The sequence below is a fragment of the Puma concolor genome, chromosome B4 (assembly GCF_028749965.1).
Source record: "Puma concolor isolate L17-30 chromosome B4, mPumCon1.1.hap2, whole genome shotgun sequence".
NCBI lineage: Eukaryota > Metazoa > Chordata > Mammalia > Carnivora > Felidae > Puma > Puma concolor.
Window position 1 is genome coordinate 124,428,313 of NC_141673.1, and position 19,748 is coordinate 124,448,060.

The 19,748-nt window shown below is 38.8% G+C and overlaps 1 protein-coding gene and 1 pseudogene across 1 annotated transcript in view; both read right to left on the minus strand.

The window, feature by feature from the left end:
• The window catches only part of PLXDC2 (plexin domain containing 2), a 451,622-nt gene that overhangs the window by 140,413 nt on the left and 291,461 nt on the right, over positions 1-19,748 (minus strand). The gene's annotated exons all lie outside the window — the stretch shown is intronic.
• LOC112867434 (phosphoglycerate kinase 1 pseudogene) lies at positions 15,472-17,511 on the minus strand (annotated as a pseudogene).

Consider the following 19,748-nt stretch of genomic DNA (forward strand, 5'->3'; position numbering starts at 1 on the left):
ATGTATAAAAACTATCATTATGATTCTTGTTCTTCTATCTCTGTAACATTAAAATAAGTTATTTTTGCTCTGACTATACTACAGTGCTGCAAATACAATTAACAAGAAACAGCTACTGTAACTGCGAACACATCCACCACTGCTCTTAATCTATTTCCACCATTACCATTGCTACCACCAAGAGTAATGTGTAAAAGAAGTCAAGGGTGCAAAAAACCCCACTTACTCCGCAGCGTAAGTTTTATTTTGCGAATTCTGAGAATACATGCTTGTTTCCCTTAACCCTGTTGCAAGGCGGTTCCTAGTTCTTGGTGACCATGGAGTGAAATGGTTAATTGTAGTGATGGGTTCTACTGACTTTTCAATACATTTCTAAATTTTGAAAATGTCCTTTCAGCAGTGGCTAGTACCTGAGGGAGGGAAAAACCTTACAGGCCTACTGATAGTAGGGAAATCTGATTAGGTGTTGAATGAGAACCAGTTATGCAAATTAGAGAGTGCTTTCATGGAAGAAAACTTCTCCAAAGCTTCAAAGGCACTTAGAGCTGCCAACATCCCATTTAAACATTTACCTCTTTTCTTTAGCTTTTTGAGGCATGCTCTATTGTAGAGAAAATATATACAGTAAAACCTTGGATTGTAAGTAACCTGTTCTGTGAGTGTTCCACAAGACGAACAAACATTTCTAATAAATTGTAACTTGATAAACGAGTGATGTCTTGCAATACAAGGTAACATGATGCCAAACGTCACAAACGTGATGCCAAATGATCACAACTGAGCTAATGGTTCTTCTCTCTCTCTCTCTCTCTCTCTCTCTCTCTCTCTCTGCAGGATTGTGGGTGATCATCCCCCATGCTCTGATGCTCAGTCTCAGGTCTCGGTGTCTGGTAGAAATCAGTGATTTTTCAGAATGTTGGAAGGTGTCCAAAACTGGCACTTGTGTGTTTTTTTTTTTGTCACTTCAAAGCTCCTATGGACAGTCCTTTGCTTTTCATAAAAGAGGAAGCTTAGGAATGCTTTGCTTCATTCTAGGTCAGGCTGCCTGCAGATATAGACCCTTTCCTCTGCTGCCTTATTTCCCGTTACATTAAATATAGTATATGACAAGTTTATTAATACTGTACTGTAGTCAACATCCATGCGAGCATATACAATGGCCCCCAAGAAGAAAAAGATTCCATTGAGCCAATAGATAGCAGTGATTCCATGAGCGATACTGGAAGTCGTCCTCTACAATGACTGTCTTCTCTCTTGTGTCCCTCACAGAAGCCATTAAGGTTTTAAGTGCAGGTCAATTTGCTTATTTTTCTTTATATTTTGTACTTTATTTATTATTTTGTATTTATTACAGTATTATAATAATTTTTTTATGAATATTTTTGGGTTGTGGAACAAATCACCTGAGTTTCCATTATTTCTTATAGGGAAATTCGCTTTGATATACCAAGTGCGTGGGATGACCAGCACGTTTCTGGAATGAATTATGCTCCCAAACCAAGGTTTTGCTGTATTTCATTTTTCTGGTTGTTTACATTATGGAGTAATTTAAGCAAAATATTTGTATTATTTCTTTCAAAACAGTTGGTAGCCATATGAAGGGCTAATCATAAAATATCTCCTTAGATCACTACATGCTTCTTATTTAAAAGGAGTTTGAGGGAGAAACAACCTGTTTTCTTGGTGGAAATTCTAATACCTATACTTTGGAGCACAGTTGTAGTCACTTCAGATCCGTTTCAGCCTCTGTTCTTTTAATTGACAAATTTTATGGATAGATTTACATTGGATTCCTCTATTGCAATCCACCAAATGAGCCTTAAATCGGTAGGTGGATGATATGATTACAGAATTTACTTAATGGTACATGCAAATTACATCCTAGTGGTGTGACTGTTACTTGACATCTTAGTGGCTCAGTTCGCTAATCTGTTAAACGGGGGAGTAATCATTGGGCTGTTGTGGTTGAATGAGTTGATGTGTAAAAAACACAGTCAGTGTTTAAAATAAAAATGTGCAGACAACAAGCAATCCATTAAATTCCTTCTAATTTTTACCTCTTGAAGTCTTTTGTGTCTAATATATACTAGTTGATTGGACTTACACTGGGATGTTTATATGATTTCAAAATTGTGCTTCAGACCCAAATGGTATGATATGTGTTTCTCTGCACTCTTCTAGTTTGGGTCAAGGTATACTGTGGACTCTAACTACAGGGCAACAGATAATTAAAAGCCTGAATGTCCAAAGTTCTACATTCGAGATATCTTGTCTTACATTCTGATGGAGTAAGCACCTTGTAAAAACCTTAACATCTTATTGGTTGCAAACGGTTATTTCATTTAATTGGAAGTGTCATAGTAATAAAGGCTATGTGAAACATTCTATGAAACTTTAATGTGTAAAGGTCTACATAAAGTATTTTATTTCATCATCTTTCAGTTGGTATTTTTGACCCCAGAGGAAAGGTTGGAGCTAATGTGTGTGCCTGTAGGGCATTGAGCACTGATAGTTAAATGCTGCCTTTAGAGTACAAAGGCATTATTGTCACCTTTATGATGTACGAACTTGTCTACATGCTAATCAAAGAGATCGGAAATTCATGGTCTTTGTTCCATGAGGATTTAGAGAACAGATTCCCCATTAGGACTCCTCACTAGCTTTACATGTGATCTGGTCCCTTTCTATTCACGAAAGCCTGAGTTATTTCACTGGGTAGTGTTTGTGGTTAATTGTTCTGTCAGTCACTCGATATTTGTCATCGACAAGCTTGCTTGAAGGGAAAAGTGAAGTCTGGGCATAATTCAACGTACATTGTTCAAAAACGCCATTTGATGAATCACAATGCATCCTCACTATGCTGTAAACTACACCCCTTTCAGACAAATACTTGTTTGTAGTTAAGTCAGTCTTTTAAACAAAACCATATGAGGCAGCAACTGCTAATTCGAAAATTAAGTTGTGGTAAGATATCTGGTAATGGAACTGTCTGCCAGCTGCAACCGTACAATGATAGGTTTCATGTAACGGGCTTCCTCTGGACAAAATTGTTGCGAGTAGACCTCACAGTTCACTGTGAGGATACTGGTTTGTACATGCAACCTAGATGTTTAAGCAAAAAGAAAAAGAAAAAAAAATATTTCTGAGTTTCATGTGAGCTTGCCAACTAGTGGCTCCTTGGAAGAAACCTACAATATTGTCACTCACCAAATATTTTCCCTTTACACTTCCAACCAGCTGTTAAGGTAAAATATATCAAGTGCATTTTCTGTAAATAAAAAATATATATGTTAAAATATATCACATCTCCTAGACTCCTTTATTCCAATGGCCCGAGGCACCATGGGGGATTACAAATCATAGCAAAGCCGTTCCTTGGGGGAAAAAAGGCAACAAGTGACAACTTGGTTATTGGCTACGAATTACATTCATGAAATTACCGATATAAAAATGTATGTTGACTACATAAAGTGCTTCTCTCCAACTCTAGAAGGAAAGAGCAGGAGCCAGAATTGTGTAGATGTGGAGAGAAAGAGAGACAGAAGTCTGTAACTCTTTCATTTTCATTTTGAACCAGTGACAAAATTGTAGCCTGTAGTTCTTGCCTTCTCCATCTTGTTTCTCAAATAAATCCATGTGACTTATTCTTAACTCATGTTAATTGCCAGTGGCCCCTGTCAACAGCACCCTTCTTCCCTCTGCTCCAAGTGTTTCTCATGATGTAGGATTTGCAGAGATAGGTCCATTCACACTGCAGATAATGAATGGCACCCCCTGGAGTTGTGTGGTGCATGGCTTCTCATGGAAGCACTGATTGCTCGTTTGCTTCAGAAACAAGTTCGTCTCCTCTATTCAGATTGATCCAGGTGACATTTCAAAAGTTTTATTCCTACATGGGGAGGAATGGGAGGGTTGCATTGAATTATTTATGCCTCCCCCTGCCCCTACCCCGACTGGGGATTCAGAGATGCTGCGTCAAATGCTGGATTCACATGTAGCAGAGTTTTAGCTGGGAGTTAGACCCCAGTACCTGAGGTCTGTTTAATTTGGGGTTGGTTATGCTGCTCTATGTTTGCAAAGCCTCTATCTTGATTCCCACCTAATCTCTTGGACCCTGCTCCCTGTGGGTAGTCTTTCTAGAAAACAACTACTTGGCTTCTTGACCTGTGAATATCAGTTGCCCCTAGAATTTCTGCCCATTTATTGGGACTAAGTAACCCCTTTGGGAAACTACCTAGGACAGCTCAAAGTTACCAGCTGGCCTTCCATCCAGGCTCTGTCTTGCTCTAGAGAGGGGAGCACATGCCCTGCTGTGGCTTTTATTTTATCCCCAGGGTTCCCCCTTACCCTGAAGAACAATAAAAACTGTCCCATCCTTTTCAAAGGACTTAACATCCATTTTTTAGATGACCAGAAAGAGCCCTGGAAGCAAGATGGCCAAATGTAAAGGGAGGCCATATTCAGATAGGGAACTTTTTTCCTGTCTCATCAGACCTTCTTGTATTTATTGAATAATCTGTAGTACTGCATATCTTACTTTCAAAATCAGGTAACTTTGAAGTGAAAATATTAGGTAGCAGGAGAATAACTCCTTTGAATTCTTGCCCTGAATAGTGGTCTATGCAAGCCTATAGTTTACAAAACAAATTTTAGGGGCGCCTGGGGGGCGCAGTCGGTTAAGCGTCCGACTTCAGCCAGGTCACGATCTCGCGGTCCGTGAGTTCGAGCCCCGCGTCAGGCTCTGGGCTGATGGCTCGGAGCCTGGAGCCTGCTTCCGATTCTGTGTCTCCCTCTCTCTCTGCCCCTCCCCTGTTCATGCTCTGTCTCTCTCTGTCCCAAAAATAAAGTAAAAAACGTTGAAAAAAAAATTAAAAAAAAACAAATTTTAGTCCACATTTTTGAAGTTATAACTATGCTTTCCCACATCCATTCTTCCCCAAATGATTTTGTTTCCCTTCATTGTTTAGACATTCATAGGAGATACAGAGATTTCATCCCTAAGTTTTAACACAATCCTTCCAAGTCGGGTCATGAAAGGTCTTGAATGTACTGACCATGTTTTCATTGTCCTTCCCTTTTTCAGTGCAAGAGAAATACCGTTCATCTAGACCAGATAGAAGCTATAAAAGGGAGTAGAAAAGCTTTGCTTTCTCAAAAACCGCCATCTGCCATGCACAACTAGTTCCAAATCAAGGGTTTGCTCTTTCCTTTTTTTCTAGTGTAAGTAAAGTATCCCAGTTTTTGCCTCAGATGGTCTTGGTTTTAATGCCTTAGCATTTAACTTCTAGATCATGTCATATATATAGTGTCATATATGCAATGTTTAGATAGACAGTATGTAAATAGTTTGGGTGTATATGTGTGCATATATGTGTGTGTGTATATACATATGTATATACATATATATATGCATATATAATACACACGCAATGTGTGTGTGCGTGTGTGTGTGTGTGTGTGTGTGTGTGTGTGTGTGTGTGCATTTCTCACCATGAGGAGTTCAAGTGGACTGCACAGGCCTAGGTTTGAATTCATCTTGTACAAGAGGTATGATGTCCTGTCTTCACTCTCATTGAGTTGCAATTTCCTCTGTAAAATTAGGTTAAAATTAACCCCTTCTAAACAGCACTGCTGTGTGCATTGGTCAGGAAGAAATGCTACAGAAATGTAGCTGCAGTCCTACCATTCAACATACATTTGGAACATCTGTATTGCCCTGTGACATCCTTTTACAATCAGGGTTCTGGGGAGACTCGCTCTGCAGCTACACTGATTCCTCTCCTTGTCCGCTCTTGATCTCTGCAGCCCTATGGTCAGATTCCAACTGTGATACTTCTGACCTCCTTGAGACATGAGCCCTTTCACAGTCACAGAATTGTGACCACAACTACATTTTCTCTGAAGTTTTAGTAGTCTTGTCCCTTGAGAAGATGGATTATCAGTGAGAGGGACAAAACAGCTTGTTAATAAAAGAGCACTGACCCAATTGTACATTCATATGACAATTTGCACTTGGTAGTTTCAATATGCCCTACAATTTGAACACTCAAAACATTAGATGCCAAAAGAAAAACTCAGTGTATTTGAGAAAAGAAAGGAAAATATGTATTTGGCTTTGTTTATAATGTATACAGGCGTGTGTATGGTGTGTGTATATACACGTATACAAATACACACATACACAAACATGTTATATATTTACTTTTATATATTTTATAATTATATATTATATTTTCTTATATTTAATTATGGTATATATTCATATTATGTTAATAATATGTTAACATATTCACATCATGTTATACATATAATGTTAATGAGAACTAAGTGGAACTCATCACTACAGTTAAGCATTTTACTTCTTGGTTGCTAAGAACTCATGTGAAATATTGATAAGAAGTGGCTTTCAACATGGTTAAGGAAAACAAGCAAGTATTGTCTGAATTAGAAAAGGAAACTCATGTTGTAGAGCAGTGGAGTTTTTGTATCCTTGGGCTATTCTTATATTACTCTCTTTTGAGGAAGAGCAAATCTTAGAGTATATGGATTTGTAAATCAATACAAAATGCATATTGAATATCTTAAATCTGAAGCATCATAAAATCCTTACTCCCAGTTAACAATCCAGTTAGTTTACTTCCTCTGAAAGCATTTTAGACATATTTTTACTCATTTATCTGACCCAGATGCACCCAACCCATCAATATCTTGGCTAATACCACCTAGATTGAGCTTTTATTAAATAAAGAGGCATTTATTTTCAAAAATAGGTTGTATTCTTCTATGAAATTTATCAGCTCCAATTTAGGAAAGACTGTAGTCACTGAGAGCACTGAGAGATTGAAAGCAGCCCTAAGACTTCCTATCATCCATGCCTTATGTTTCTTTCACAACTCTTACCTTCACACCAAATGAATAAACAAACAAACAAACAAACAAACAAATTAAGTTTATTCAGTCATCTCCTCCTAGTGTTGACTCAGGGAAGAGTTTGTTAGAATATATATTCTTCCAGGGGCACCTGGGTGGCTCAGTCAGTTGAGTGGCCGACTTTGGCTCAGGTCATGATCTCACTGCTCGCGAGTTCAAGCCCTTCGTAGGGCTCTGTGCTGAAAGCTCAGAGGGAGTCTGGAGCCTGCTTCAGACTCTGTCTCTGTCTCTTTGCCCCTCCCCTGCTCGTGCTCTGTCTGTCTCTCTCCCTTTCTCTCTCTATCTCTCTCTCCAATATAAAATAAAAACATAAAAAAAGAATATTCTTCCAGCACGGCTACCTTACAGAACTCGTTATATGGTTGCATTCGTTATATGGTCCCTGAGGCCGAAAAGAGTAGGATGTGGTTAGTACCACCATTTATCTCACAAATTAGATCTTAATTCAAATGTAGGACATTCTACTTCCTATAATCCTATTTGAAAAAAAATTTGACCAAATACTAAAAAAGCATTTTCCTTGACCTTCAGTCTTTGCAAGCAATATTTAGATTTAAAAATTCCTGAGTACATATTCAAACATTCATACACATTCATATATGGATATTTTGTGGCATTTGACTAATTGCTACTTGCATATATATATATATATATATATATATATATATATATATATGAGTATGTATATTAATGGCTTTAAAAATAAATGTTAAATGATAAAATTCATAACATATGCAGAGAATATATGCTTACGCATATATGAATAAGTAATAAACACCCATGTATCAGTTTATCTACCATCCAGACTAAAAGATATAGAATAAAACATAAATATGACTTTTAAAATTTACTGCTAACCACTTTCATACATTTTTTAATTTATCATTTCCTTCCTTTATGTTTTTACACTTTTTACTTAAAAAAAATTATTTATTTTTTTTGAGAGAGAGAGAGAGAAAGAGGAAGAAGGAGAGGGGTAGTGGGAGAGGGAGAGAGAGAATCCTAAGCAGGTTCCGTGCCCAGCACAGAGCCCAACTTGAGGCTGCTTCGGATTCTGTGTCTTTGGATTCTGTGTCTCTTCTCTCTCTGCTCCTCCTCTACATGGGCTCTGTCTCTCTCTTTCTCAAAAATAAACATTAAAAAATAAAAGAATGTGTGACTATCCTTAGTCTTTCACTCTGTCATACTTCTGAATTAGTTTATCAAGATACACACACACACACACACACACACACACACACACACACACACAAAATAAGTGTGTTGGATTTTGACTGAAATTGCACTGAAATTTTAAGTAAGTTTAGCAGGAATTCACTCCTTTTGATTTTGGGTCTTCCAACCCATAAACATAGTATATAATTTTATTTAGCATTCTAGATACCTTAAGCTGTTTTTAATTAATTTTCTCAAAAATGTCTTGTACATCATTTTTAGATTTATTCCAATTTACTTATTAGTCTTTTTTGAAGATATTATTATTATTGAAAACTTTAGTTTCAATCATATTTTCTAACAGGTTGTGGTGGCATTCAGAAAACTGCCTTTGTATATTGATTTTAGATTCAGAAATCTTACTCAGCTCCAGAACTAATTCTAATAATCTGTACATTTTGGGGGGCTTTAATTTATTGATGACCACTTCATTAGAAAATAATGAGAATATTTTTTCTTTCTAATCATTATACCTTTTATTTCTTTTTCACTAGCTACATTTTGTATATTGCTTTAATGCAGAAAACAATTAGGCTTATTGAAAATGGATATCTAAATGGTAAGTGGAAATCTATAGAACATGAAAGAAATATAATTCAGGATCTAACTAAAACAACTATCACAAAGATATTTTACAAGCCTGAAAAAATATTTTGTAAAACATTTAGATGAAATCACAATTCTGGTTATTTTTCCTTTCTTTTTCTTCTTATTTCTAAAGAATTCTCTCCACCTTAGAGACAGATAGATAAACTTCTCGCAAGCCATCAACCTGTAGATACCTGAACACCTTAGTTCTCTTGATATCTCATTTAGAGATGCCATTTTTTTCCATTTCTTTCTCAACACGTTCACTTCAACTAAACCTTAACATCTGATTATCTAACCAAAGTAAAGTAGTAGGAAATGATATTCACAAAAGAGCCTCATTTAACTTCTCAATACAGTGCCTTCGACCAGACCAACATGCACTGGGAAGAGGTAGAAATGGCAAACAAAGGACAGGAAATAGAATCACAGTCCTGGGACAACCCCAGAAAGGGAAGGAATCATGCAAACCCACCCTTAGGTTAACTGGTATGACCAGTGAAAAATGACCTTCCAAGTGCAGGTACAACATTTTATTGCCTCCCAGGGAAAATAAAAGAGATGCTTAGATATGCTCCCCCCAACACCATATTTATATCTGACAAAAAGGCTCGGGGGGCAAAACTATCATATCCTAGGTTGAAAAGAGGCACTCCTCAAAGGACACTGTGGGAAAGCATGGAAGCTCTACTGTAATTGATAACCTGGTTTTCTCATATTTTTGTCTTTGTGTTGGAGCAGCAAGAGCGCGTATCTCGAATGCACTTTTGTGTAACTGCTTCAGACTAATTAGAACTGAAGGGATAAAATATTTTTTTATTTCAGTTTATATGTGCTAAGGCACAGAATCAAAAGGTCCACCGTGCTGGGAGGAATTCTTTCCCTGGACATTCATTTGAAGTTCCTGTTCAGTGTGTGAATGGAGCAGCGAAGGGGGCGCAGGTAGCATTTGTCCTCGATGACATAACCGGCCATAAAAGCTCATCTCGAGAGTTCGTGTGCCCAAAGCTCAATGAAGCCGAGGCAAGCCTGTATTCGATCAGACACCAGCGCTAACGGAACGCCTAAGATTTTTAGAATAAAAATTAAGAACATTTTAACCTTTGCACGAATTTGGGATACAGGAGACGTGGGGAGATACAAAACTTATGAGCATTCATCGTTCAGGCTTCCACATTTTCTTCTTCATACAATGCCACTGTCAGAAACCCGATGTAGCTATACAGTGGCAATTAGCTCTCCCCCTCATATTTAAACCTTCACTCAGGAAAAATCTGATGAGTTATTATGTGCTACAGTGAGAATGGGATATAATCTTTACCACGTTATCCACTCTCAGGAGTATTTACACGTTATTAAGAAAGATGACTGTTCTTAAGCTAAAGAAATGGTTATCTCCTATTGCCACCCACAGGGGCTGAACTATGTGAACGAGTGTCCCCTCACGGCTGACCTTAAATAGAAGGTGAGCACAGGCCCCCCACCAACCCCATGCCATCCTGCAAAAGGTGGGGGCTAAAATCATGCGAACATGGGTCACCACAGCCCCTCAGGTGGCTGTCACCATCCTCTGTAGGCTCTGCAACTGTGGAGGTTTTTAAAGACTAGTTACTACAACGAGGTCACACTGCAAGAGTCAGTCGCAGGCATTGGAGTGTGACACTGGCCCCTGCGGTGTGTGGCCATTGAGCTCCCGTCCGATGACTTTACCAAACAAGTCTTTTAAAAAAATCCCAATTTCATTAAATACAGCCCTTCCAGAGACACTTCTACTGGAGGAAAAAGAGGGGCAAAAACCGTTTGCATTGTGGATTTGTTGTGTCTCCTTATTAGATAGGCTTTTAAGCACTGGTGGGCCAAGTTATTCATCTTTGTTTCTGCTGTTCAGCTTGGCCGGGCAGAGCATCTGCCGCAGATGTAATAAACTGGGTTTCAACAATGACAATGGTCCCAATGCCACAGCTCAGTATACAGAGCCCTCCCTGGTCTGGCTGCTGCCCGGTTCTCCTCTTCTCCACACGGACCCAATGCTTCAGCCACTCCCAGCTCCCCGCGGGTGCCCTGCATCGTACCCACTTTTCACAAGCTGCAGTCCTCTGCCCGAAATACGCTCTCCTCCTTCCGTGCCCTGAAAAATTCTATTCATTTTTCAAGCTTCAGTTTAAACATCTCCTCTTGTGAGAAGCTGTCTTTTATCCTCTCCAACCCCAGAAGATCTGATTACGCTCTTTGGTGTTCCAACCCTGCACGCATCCCAACTTCTATTATGGGTCTCAACCTCACTGGTTTACAATTGTTGATTTTCACATCCACCCCCTGGTCTGTTCCCCTGTCTTATCATCTGTTGCAAACCCTGGAGGACAGGGGCAAGAGCTTTTTCGTATTTGTATCTCAACACAGTGTCTGACGGTCACTCATGTATTCATCCAACTTGCTAGCAATTATGGAGCGCTGAGTATGTTTGAGTGATTACACCAGGCAGCTAGAGCGGGGAGAGGGCCTCCCCCGACCTCATAGAGGATGGTGTGTGAGGAGGCTGGAGAGAGGCAGCCAGGGGACAGCAACAGCCCATGGGAGGCCACGCCAGCCACGGAATAGGTTTGGGGACTAAAAGTAATGGAAGCACAGTGAAGGGCTGAAGCAGAGGCTTAACATGACAAGATTTACTCTACTGAAAGATTCTGATAAACACCACATTCAGGAGAGTGCTTATGTCCAGGGAAGAAAAGTGGGGAACACGTGGAGAAAGGTAAAATTCAATTGTGTCTGTTTTATACCCACCCCCCCCTTCAAACTGGCTATTGGGTACACAAAGTTTTCTATATTATTATCTTTTTTTTTTTTTGGTACAGCTGCAATATTTTAAAAAAAGTGTAAAGCTTATTCAGGCAGAGTATAGACAAGGAGTAAAGAAGACATACTTAAAATAGGGTGAGAGTTCACTGCCTCTTTCAATAATTTGTGGAAAGATGAAATGGGCGTCCACTAGGAATGAGGTGGCCAGAAGCAGATACATCGAAGGTTTTTCAGAAGTCAGTTACTGTGCAGATGTTTTCTTGGATACATGAGGAGAGTGCTGAGGAGGGAGTCAAATGAAAGGTGATGGTGCCATTTACTAAGATGGGGAGAATGGTGGAGAGGAAAAGCTAAATCCAGGCTTAACAGCTAGTTTTGGAATACAAGTGTGCAAGCGACCCAATCCCATTCCTGTTGCTCAAGTGCAGCGGGAAGCATCCCAACAACAGAATCACATGGCTGTTTCCCGTCACTGACTTCATTCCCCTGTTGAGTCCGTTGTTTCTGAGTTAAGCCCTTGTGCACTGAAGCGGGAACCTTGGGGATCTGCCATAATCAGATTCCTCTGAAGGATACACACCATTTCAAGGCTTGCAAATGGAGGGATTACCTGCTAATTTAACCATGAAACTGGATTTGTAGCTCTGCCCCAGATAAGGTGAGGATGCACAGACACACACAGATCGACTACTCTTCAGGGAACTAGAAAAATTGCGTCCAGGGTCACTTATTCCACGCTGTCTTGTCATCTTCTGAGGTCTAAAGAAAACCTTAAGTAGAGGCCAGTGTATATGACAAAGGCATTAGTTTTCTGCTGACGATGTATTTGTCCACGGCATTAGTATTTCACAAGCGGTATATAAAGAGACACAGCGAATACATTCCATGTTAAGGATTTTCTTTCCAACTTCCACGCAGACCTCTCTTTGGAATAATTTAAGGCAGCATAAGTATTGACATAATGTTAGATAAATACAAGGCAATGAAATCTGTATACTTAAAAATCTATGAAACAGAACTATATAAATGTTACACTCTGACAGAAGTCTTGTTCTGAGGGTTTCCAACCTAATACAGATGACCAAACACGAGAGCCAAAAAAGCTGAAAAGGTCACTAAAGATCCCCACGGGAGATTCTCCCACTGAATTGGGAGGAAATGGAGAGAAAAACATGGAGTCAAATGCAGGGGAAGATTTCTTTTTCAGGAAAAGAGTAATAGAGACTATTCAATGAGCAGCGGAACTATTCAAAATCCAAAGTCAGCATAGGGGACTAGTGAAAACTAAAACAGAATTTGAACTTCCCTTATTTTCATAAGTGAACCTTTTAAGTTCATACCTCCATATTGTTCAGTAACTGAAAGACTCAGTGGAGACCGTCAAATAAAATTCTAGTGGTAATCAGAAGGTTGTGATAGAGAATTAGAAAACACGTAAAGGTGCATGCTAGGATCTGTGAACTTTCTAGATATCAAATTCTTGTCAGATTATTTGCCACCTGGGAAAATCCACTTTGTTATGAGAGAGGGTAAGCATGAGATTGGCACTCTGGGATCTCACGGAAAATTTACAAAGACAGTTGGTTGTTAATTCCGTTTTTTAAAAAAAAATTGTGGTGGGAATGCCTAACATGAGATCTACCCCCTTAAAGTTTTAAGTGCACAATACAGTAGTGTTAGCTAGAAGCGTAACATTGTGCAGTGGATCTCTAGAGCTTATTCAACTCACATAACTGAAACTTTTCTAACCAGTGGACACTTCTAACCCCCTCATCTAGCTCCTGGCAACCACCATTCTACTTCCTGCCTCCATGAGTTTGACTATTTTGGATACCTAATATAGGAGGAATCATGCAATATCTGTCCTTCTGTGACTAGCTTATTTGACCTAGCATAAAGTCCTCGAGGTTCGTCAATGTTGTTGCATATGGCAGGGTTTCCTTTTGTAGGCTATTAGTCCATCCTATGTGTAGATCACTTTTTCTTTATCCGCTCATCTGTTGACGAACATTTAAGTTGTTTCTGCACCTTCGCTGTTGTGAACAATTCTGCAATGAACATGGGAATGCAAATGCCTCTTTGGGATTCTAATTTCACTTCTTTTGGATACTCAGAAGTGAGATTGTTGGATCATATGGTACTTCTATTTTTAATTTTTTGAGGAACTGTTTTCTATAGCAGCTGTCCATTTCACATTCTCACCAACAGTATGCAAGGGTTCCAAATTTACTACATTCTCTCCAACACTTGTTATCTTTTTTTTTTAATAGTAGGCATCCTAACAGGTATGAGGTGATATGTCTTTATGGTTTTGGTTTGTATTTTTCTGATGATTAGTGCTGTTGAACATCTTTTTGTGTACCCGTTGGCCATCTGTATGTCTTCTCTGAAGAAATGCCAATGAAGACCTTCACCCATATTTTACATTGAGCTATTACTCTGCTACTGAGTTGTGGGAATTCCTTATATATTTTGGATATTAACCCCTTCTCAGGTATAGAACTTGTAAATATTGTCTCCCATTCTGTAGGTTGTCTTTTCATATCACTGGTGGTTTCAATTGCTGCACAGAAACTTTTTAGTCTGATGTGCAGTTGACCCTTGAACAGCAGTGTGGGGGTTGAGGGGCACCTAATCCCTGTCCAGTGGAGAATCCATGTATAAATTTTGACTCCCCAAGAGATTAACTCCTAATAGGCAACCATTGACTAGAAGCCTTACCAATAACATAAAGAATTAATACATATTTTGTATGTTATGTATATATTATATACTGTATTCTTATAATAAAATTAGCCAGAGAAAAGAAAATGTTAATAATATCATAAGATAAAATACATTTACAGTACCATACTGTAAAGAATCTGTGTATAAGTGGCCCCACACAGTTCAAGTTCAAACTCATGTTGTTCAGAGTCAACCGTAGTCCCAATTGTTTATTTTGCTCTGTGCCTTTGCTTTTGGTGTCAAATCTGCAAGATCATTATCAAGCCCAATGTCATGAAGCTTTTCCCCTATGTTTTCTTCTAGGAGTTTTACAGTTTCAGACCTTATGTTAAAGTCTTTGATCTCCTGACTTTTGTGTATGGCGTAAGCTAAAGGTCCAATTTAGTTTTTTTTGCTTGTGGATATCCACTTTTTCCAATGCTGCTTGTTGAAAAGACTATTCTTTCCTCATTGTGTATTCTCAGTACCCTTGTTGAACATCAATTGACTGTATATATGTGCATTTATTTCTGGCTTTCTATTCTGTTCCATTGGCTACAGTCTATCTTTATGTGAGTACCATTACTTTGTAATATATATTTTTTTAATTTTTTTAAATGTTTTTATTTATTTTTGAGACAGAGAGAGACAAAGCATGAGCAGGGGAGGGGCAGAGAGAGAGGGAGACACAGAATCCGAAGCAGGCTCCAGGCTCTGAGCTGTCAGCACAGAGCCCAACACGGGGTTTGAACTCACAGACCATGAGATTATGACCTGAGCCAAAGTTGGATGCTTAGCCGACTGAGCCACCCAGGTGCCCTGTAATATGTTTTGAAACCAGGAAGTGTGATACCCTCATCTTTGTTTTACTTTCTCAAGATTGTTTGACTATTCAGAGTCCTTTGTAGTTTCATATGAATTTTAACATTTTTTTCTATTTCTGTAAAAAATACAATTGGCTGGGGCGACTGGGTGGCTCAGCTGGTGAAGTGACTGACTTCAGCTCAGGTCAGGATCTCATGGTCTGTGAGTTTGAGCCCTGCGTTGGGCTCTGTGCTGACAGCTTGGAGGCGGGATCCTGCTTCAGATTCTGTGTCTCCCTCTCTCTCTGCCCCTCCCTCACTCATGCTCTGTCTCTTTCTCAAAAATAAATAAACATTAAAAAAAAATCATAAAAAAATGCAATTGGCATTTTTCTCTACCATTGGTAGAGATGGCATTAAGTTTGTAGATTGCTTTAGTAGTATGGACATTTTATTTTATTTTTCAATGGATGTTTTTATTATTTATTTAACAGATCACCAATGTTGTCTCCCTATCCCTCTACAATTAAAATTTCATCTTTTTTCCATGATGAGTAGTAAAACAAGGACAAAGTTAATCAGAATTAGCTACTTCAAAAAGAGAAGCTAACATAGCGCAGTTTCTTCTAAAAGGCAAAATAGAAGTATATGCCCTCTAGGATGCATAATCACCAAGTGATTATAAGCTACTAAGGAATTCAAATGGCATCTTGAAGGATGTAGGCAAATCCAGGGTGCAGTAAAGAGGAGCTGAGATGCTGTGCAACTGCTTAAGGGCTCCTGGCACTGCATCTCTTGGCTACTAGCTGAATTTTGACACAAGGGAAGATTTAGTCAATGCCAAGTGGAGATGGGGCAAGTGCTACACAAGAGATGTGTTGACTTAGGGGCTGTGCACAGGAACCAAAAGGCAGGAAAGTATTAAACACTCTGAGAGCATCCACCCCAGGAAGGACTTTACCTTCCAGGAGCTCTAAACTGGCACCACCCCCAGTGCTCACATGGCTGACTTTATCCTCTGTGTTCCATTTGGCCCAGTAAGGGGCAGTGTCTCCACCTCCTACGATGGTGATGCATCTCCTGAAAGCGGCTTTCACCACCTCATCTATGAAGGTTTTGGTTCCTTGGCCAAAAGCTTCCCATTCAAATATGCCCACAGGTCCACTCCACACAATCTGCTTAGTCTGAACAACTGCCTCAGCATACTTCTTGGTCCTCTCAGGACCAAGGTCCAAGCCCATCCCACCAGTAGGTGTGCCAGAGGCTACAGTGGCTTGGCCAGTCTTGGCATTCTCATCAAACTTCTCAGCAGTGACGAAGTCAACAGGCAAGGTGATTTTCACACTGTTCTTCTCAGCTTTAGAGATGAGGACTTTGCTGATCTTGCCTCCCTCTTCATCAACAGAGAAGTGCCAATCTCCATGTTGTTGAGCACCTTAAGGAAAGTAAAAGCCATTCCACCACCAATAATCATCTCATTGACTTTGTCCAGTATATTGCTGATCATATGGATATTGTCTGCGACTTTAGCTCTTCCCAGGAGGAACAGGAAGGATCAGTCTGTGCTCTCCAAGGCCTTGCAAAGTGGCTCAGCTCCTTCTTCCTCAAGAAATGTCTGGCCTTCTGTGGCATACTGACTCCCACCATGTTGCTGTGGGCTCAGCGAGTCGTGCCAAAGCATCATTGACATAGACGTCCTAGCTTGGAAAGTGAAGCTTTGAAGGCTTCTATTTTGGCTGGCTCAGCTTTAACCTTATTCCCAGAAGCATCTTTTCCCTTCCCTTCTTTCTCCACATGGAGGTGGAGGTTCTCCAGCAGGATGACAGACCCGGCAGCTGGGTCAGCACAAGCTTCCTCCACTTCTGGGCCTGCATAGTCCCTCAAGAACAAAACATCTTTGCCCAGCAGAGATCTGAGTCCTGTAACGTCTGGCTCCAAAGAGTACTTGTCAGGCATGGGGACACCATCATGCCAGTCCAGATGGCTCATAAGAACAACTGACGTAGCTCCATTGTTCAAGCAGAATTGGATGCTTGGGATGGCAGCCTTGACTCGCTGGTTAGTTCTTATCTGGTTCCTCATAGGGACATTAAAGTCCACCCTCATGACTATCTACTTCCCCTTCACATCCAGCTTGTCCAGAGTCAGCCTGGTAGAAAGCAACATCTTGGCAATACAGTGGCAATGACGCTGAGAGAGCTTAAGGGGTGGAGAAGAAGGTGTCTGACATGCCCTCGAGATACACGCGGAATGCAGAGTGTCCTGGGCCACTAGTATGCACATTTAAAAAACATGAAGTCTTCCGATCCATGAACACATAGTGTCTTTCCATTTATTTGTGTCTTCTTCAGTTTCTCTCACCAGTGTTTTATAGATTTTAGTATACAAGTCTTTCACCTCTTCGGCTAAATTTATTGCTAAACTTACTTTTTTCTTTCCAACGCTATTATACATAGATAAATAAATAAATATGAATATATATGTAAATAATAATAATAACAATATATAAATATAAATAGCAGAGGTTTTCCTCCCTCTGGTTATCTTTTCAGATAATTTGGTATTAGTGTCTAGAAACTTTACTTATATGTGTATGTCAACTTTATATTCTGCAACTTTACTCAATTCATTTATTCTAACACTTTTGTGTGTGTGTGTGTGTGTGTGTGTGTGATCCTTAAGGTTTTCAACATATAAAATTATGTCATCTGCAAACAGAGATAATTTTATTTCTGTCTTTCCCATTTGGATGCTTTTTATTACTTTTTCTTGCCAAACAGCCCTGGATAGGAAATGTGGTGAATCACATTAACTGATTTTCATATACTGAAGCATCCTTCCATCTGAGGGATAAATTCCATTTGGCAATGGTTTATGCTTCTTTTCATGTGTTTGTTTGCTAGTATTGTGTTAATCAGGAATAATTTTCTGTATTTTTCTTTTCTAGTAATGTCTTTGTTTTGGCTTTGATATCATGGTAATGCTGGACTTACAGAATAAGTTTGGAAGTATTCCCTCCTTTTTCCATATTTTGGAAGAGATTGAGAAGGATTAGTGTTAATTCTAAAATCTTTAGTAGCGTTCACCCATGAAGATATACGATCTTTTTCTGTGCTGTGAGTTTTTTTTTTTTTTTTTGATTACTGAATCAATTTTCTTTTTTTGTGGTTGTTAATTGTTTCAAACATTTATTCATTTTTTGAGAGACAGAGAGAGACAATGTGAGTGGGGGAAGGACAGAGAGAGAGGGAGACACAGAACCCAAAGCAGGCTCCAGGCTCTGAGCTGTCAGCACAGAGCCCAACACGGGACTCAAACTCATGAACCGTGAGATCATGACCTGAGCCGAAGTTGGACACTTAACCAACTGAGCCACCCAGGCACCCCAGTGATTCGATTTTCTTACTAATTATAGATATGTTCAGATTTTCTATTCCTTCATGATTTAGCCTTGGTAGGGTTCATGTTTCTACGAATTTATCCATTTCTTCTATGTTATCCAATTTCTTGGCATATAATTGTTCACAGTAATTTCTAATGATCCTGTTTATTTCTGTGACATCAATTTTAATATTTCCTTCATTTCTGATTTTATTTATTTGAATCATTTCTCTATTTTTTCTAGTTAGTCTAAAGTTTGTCATTTTTTCTACTCTTTCAAAAATCACTTCTTAGTTATGTTGATATCTCTATTGTTTCTCTGGTCTCAATTTTATTTCTGCTCTAATCTTTATTATACCCTTCCTTCTGATAACTTTGAGTTTAGCTTGTGATTTTCCTAGTCCCTTGAGATGTAAAGTTAGTTTATTTGAGATCTTTTTTAATGTAGGTGCTTAGAATTATAAACTTCCCTCTTACTATTGCTTTTGCTACATCCAATAGTTTTGGTATGTTGTGTCTTTGTTTTCATTTGCCTCAAGATATTGTGCAATTTCTCTTGGATCTTTTTGTTTGACCCATTAGTTGTCTGAGAGTGTGTTTTTTAAAGTCCACATATCGGTGAATTTTCCAGTTTTCCTTCTTACTATTAATTTCTAGTTTCATCCTACAGTGGTTGGAAAATATGTTCAATATGATTTCAGTCTTTTAAAATACATTAAGACTTCTTTTGTGGCCCAATATACGATCTACCCTGGAGAATGTTCCATGTACAATTTTCTTAAGAAGACTGTGTGTTCTGCTGCTGTTGGGTAGGGTATTCTGTATATGTCTGTTAGGTTCATTTGGTGTACGGTGTTATTTAAGTATACTATTTCTTTATTGATTTTCTGTCTGGATGCTACTTCCATTATTGAATGTGGAGTATTAAAGTCTCTACTATTATTGAACTGCTGTCTATTTCTCCTTAAATTTGTCAATGTTTGTTTTATATATTTAGGAGCTCTGATGTTGGGTGCAGATTTTTTTTTTTTTTTAATACTGGTTATATCTTCCTACTGTGTTGACTCTTTTATCATGATATAATGTCCTTTGTGTCTTGTGACAGTTTTGACTTGTAGTGTAGTTTGTCTGATATAAATATAGCTGTCCCTGTTCTCTTTTGGTTACCAATTATATGGAATATATTTTTCCATCCCTTTACGTGTATCCTTAAATCTAAAATGAGTTTCTTGTAGATAGCAGGTAGCTGGATTTTTTAAATCCATTCAGTCACTCTAAGCATTCTGATTGGGGAGTTTAATCCATTTACATTTATAGTAATTACTGATA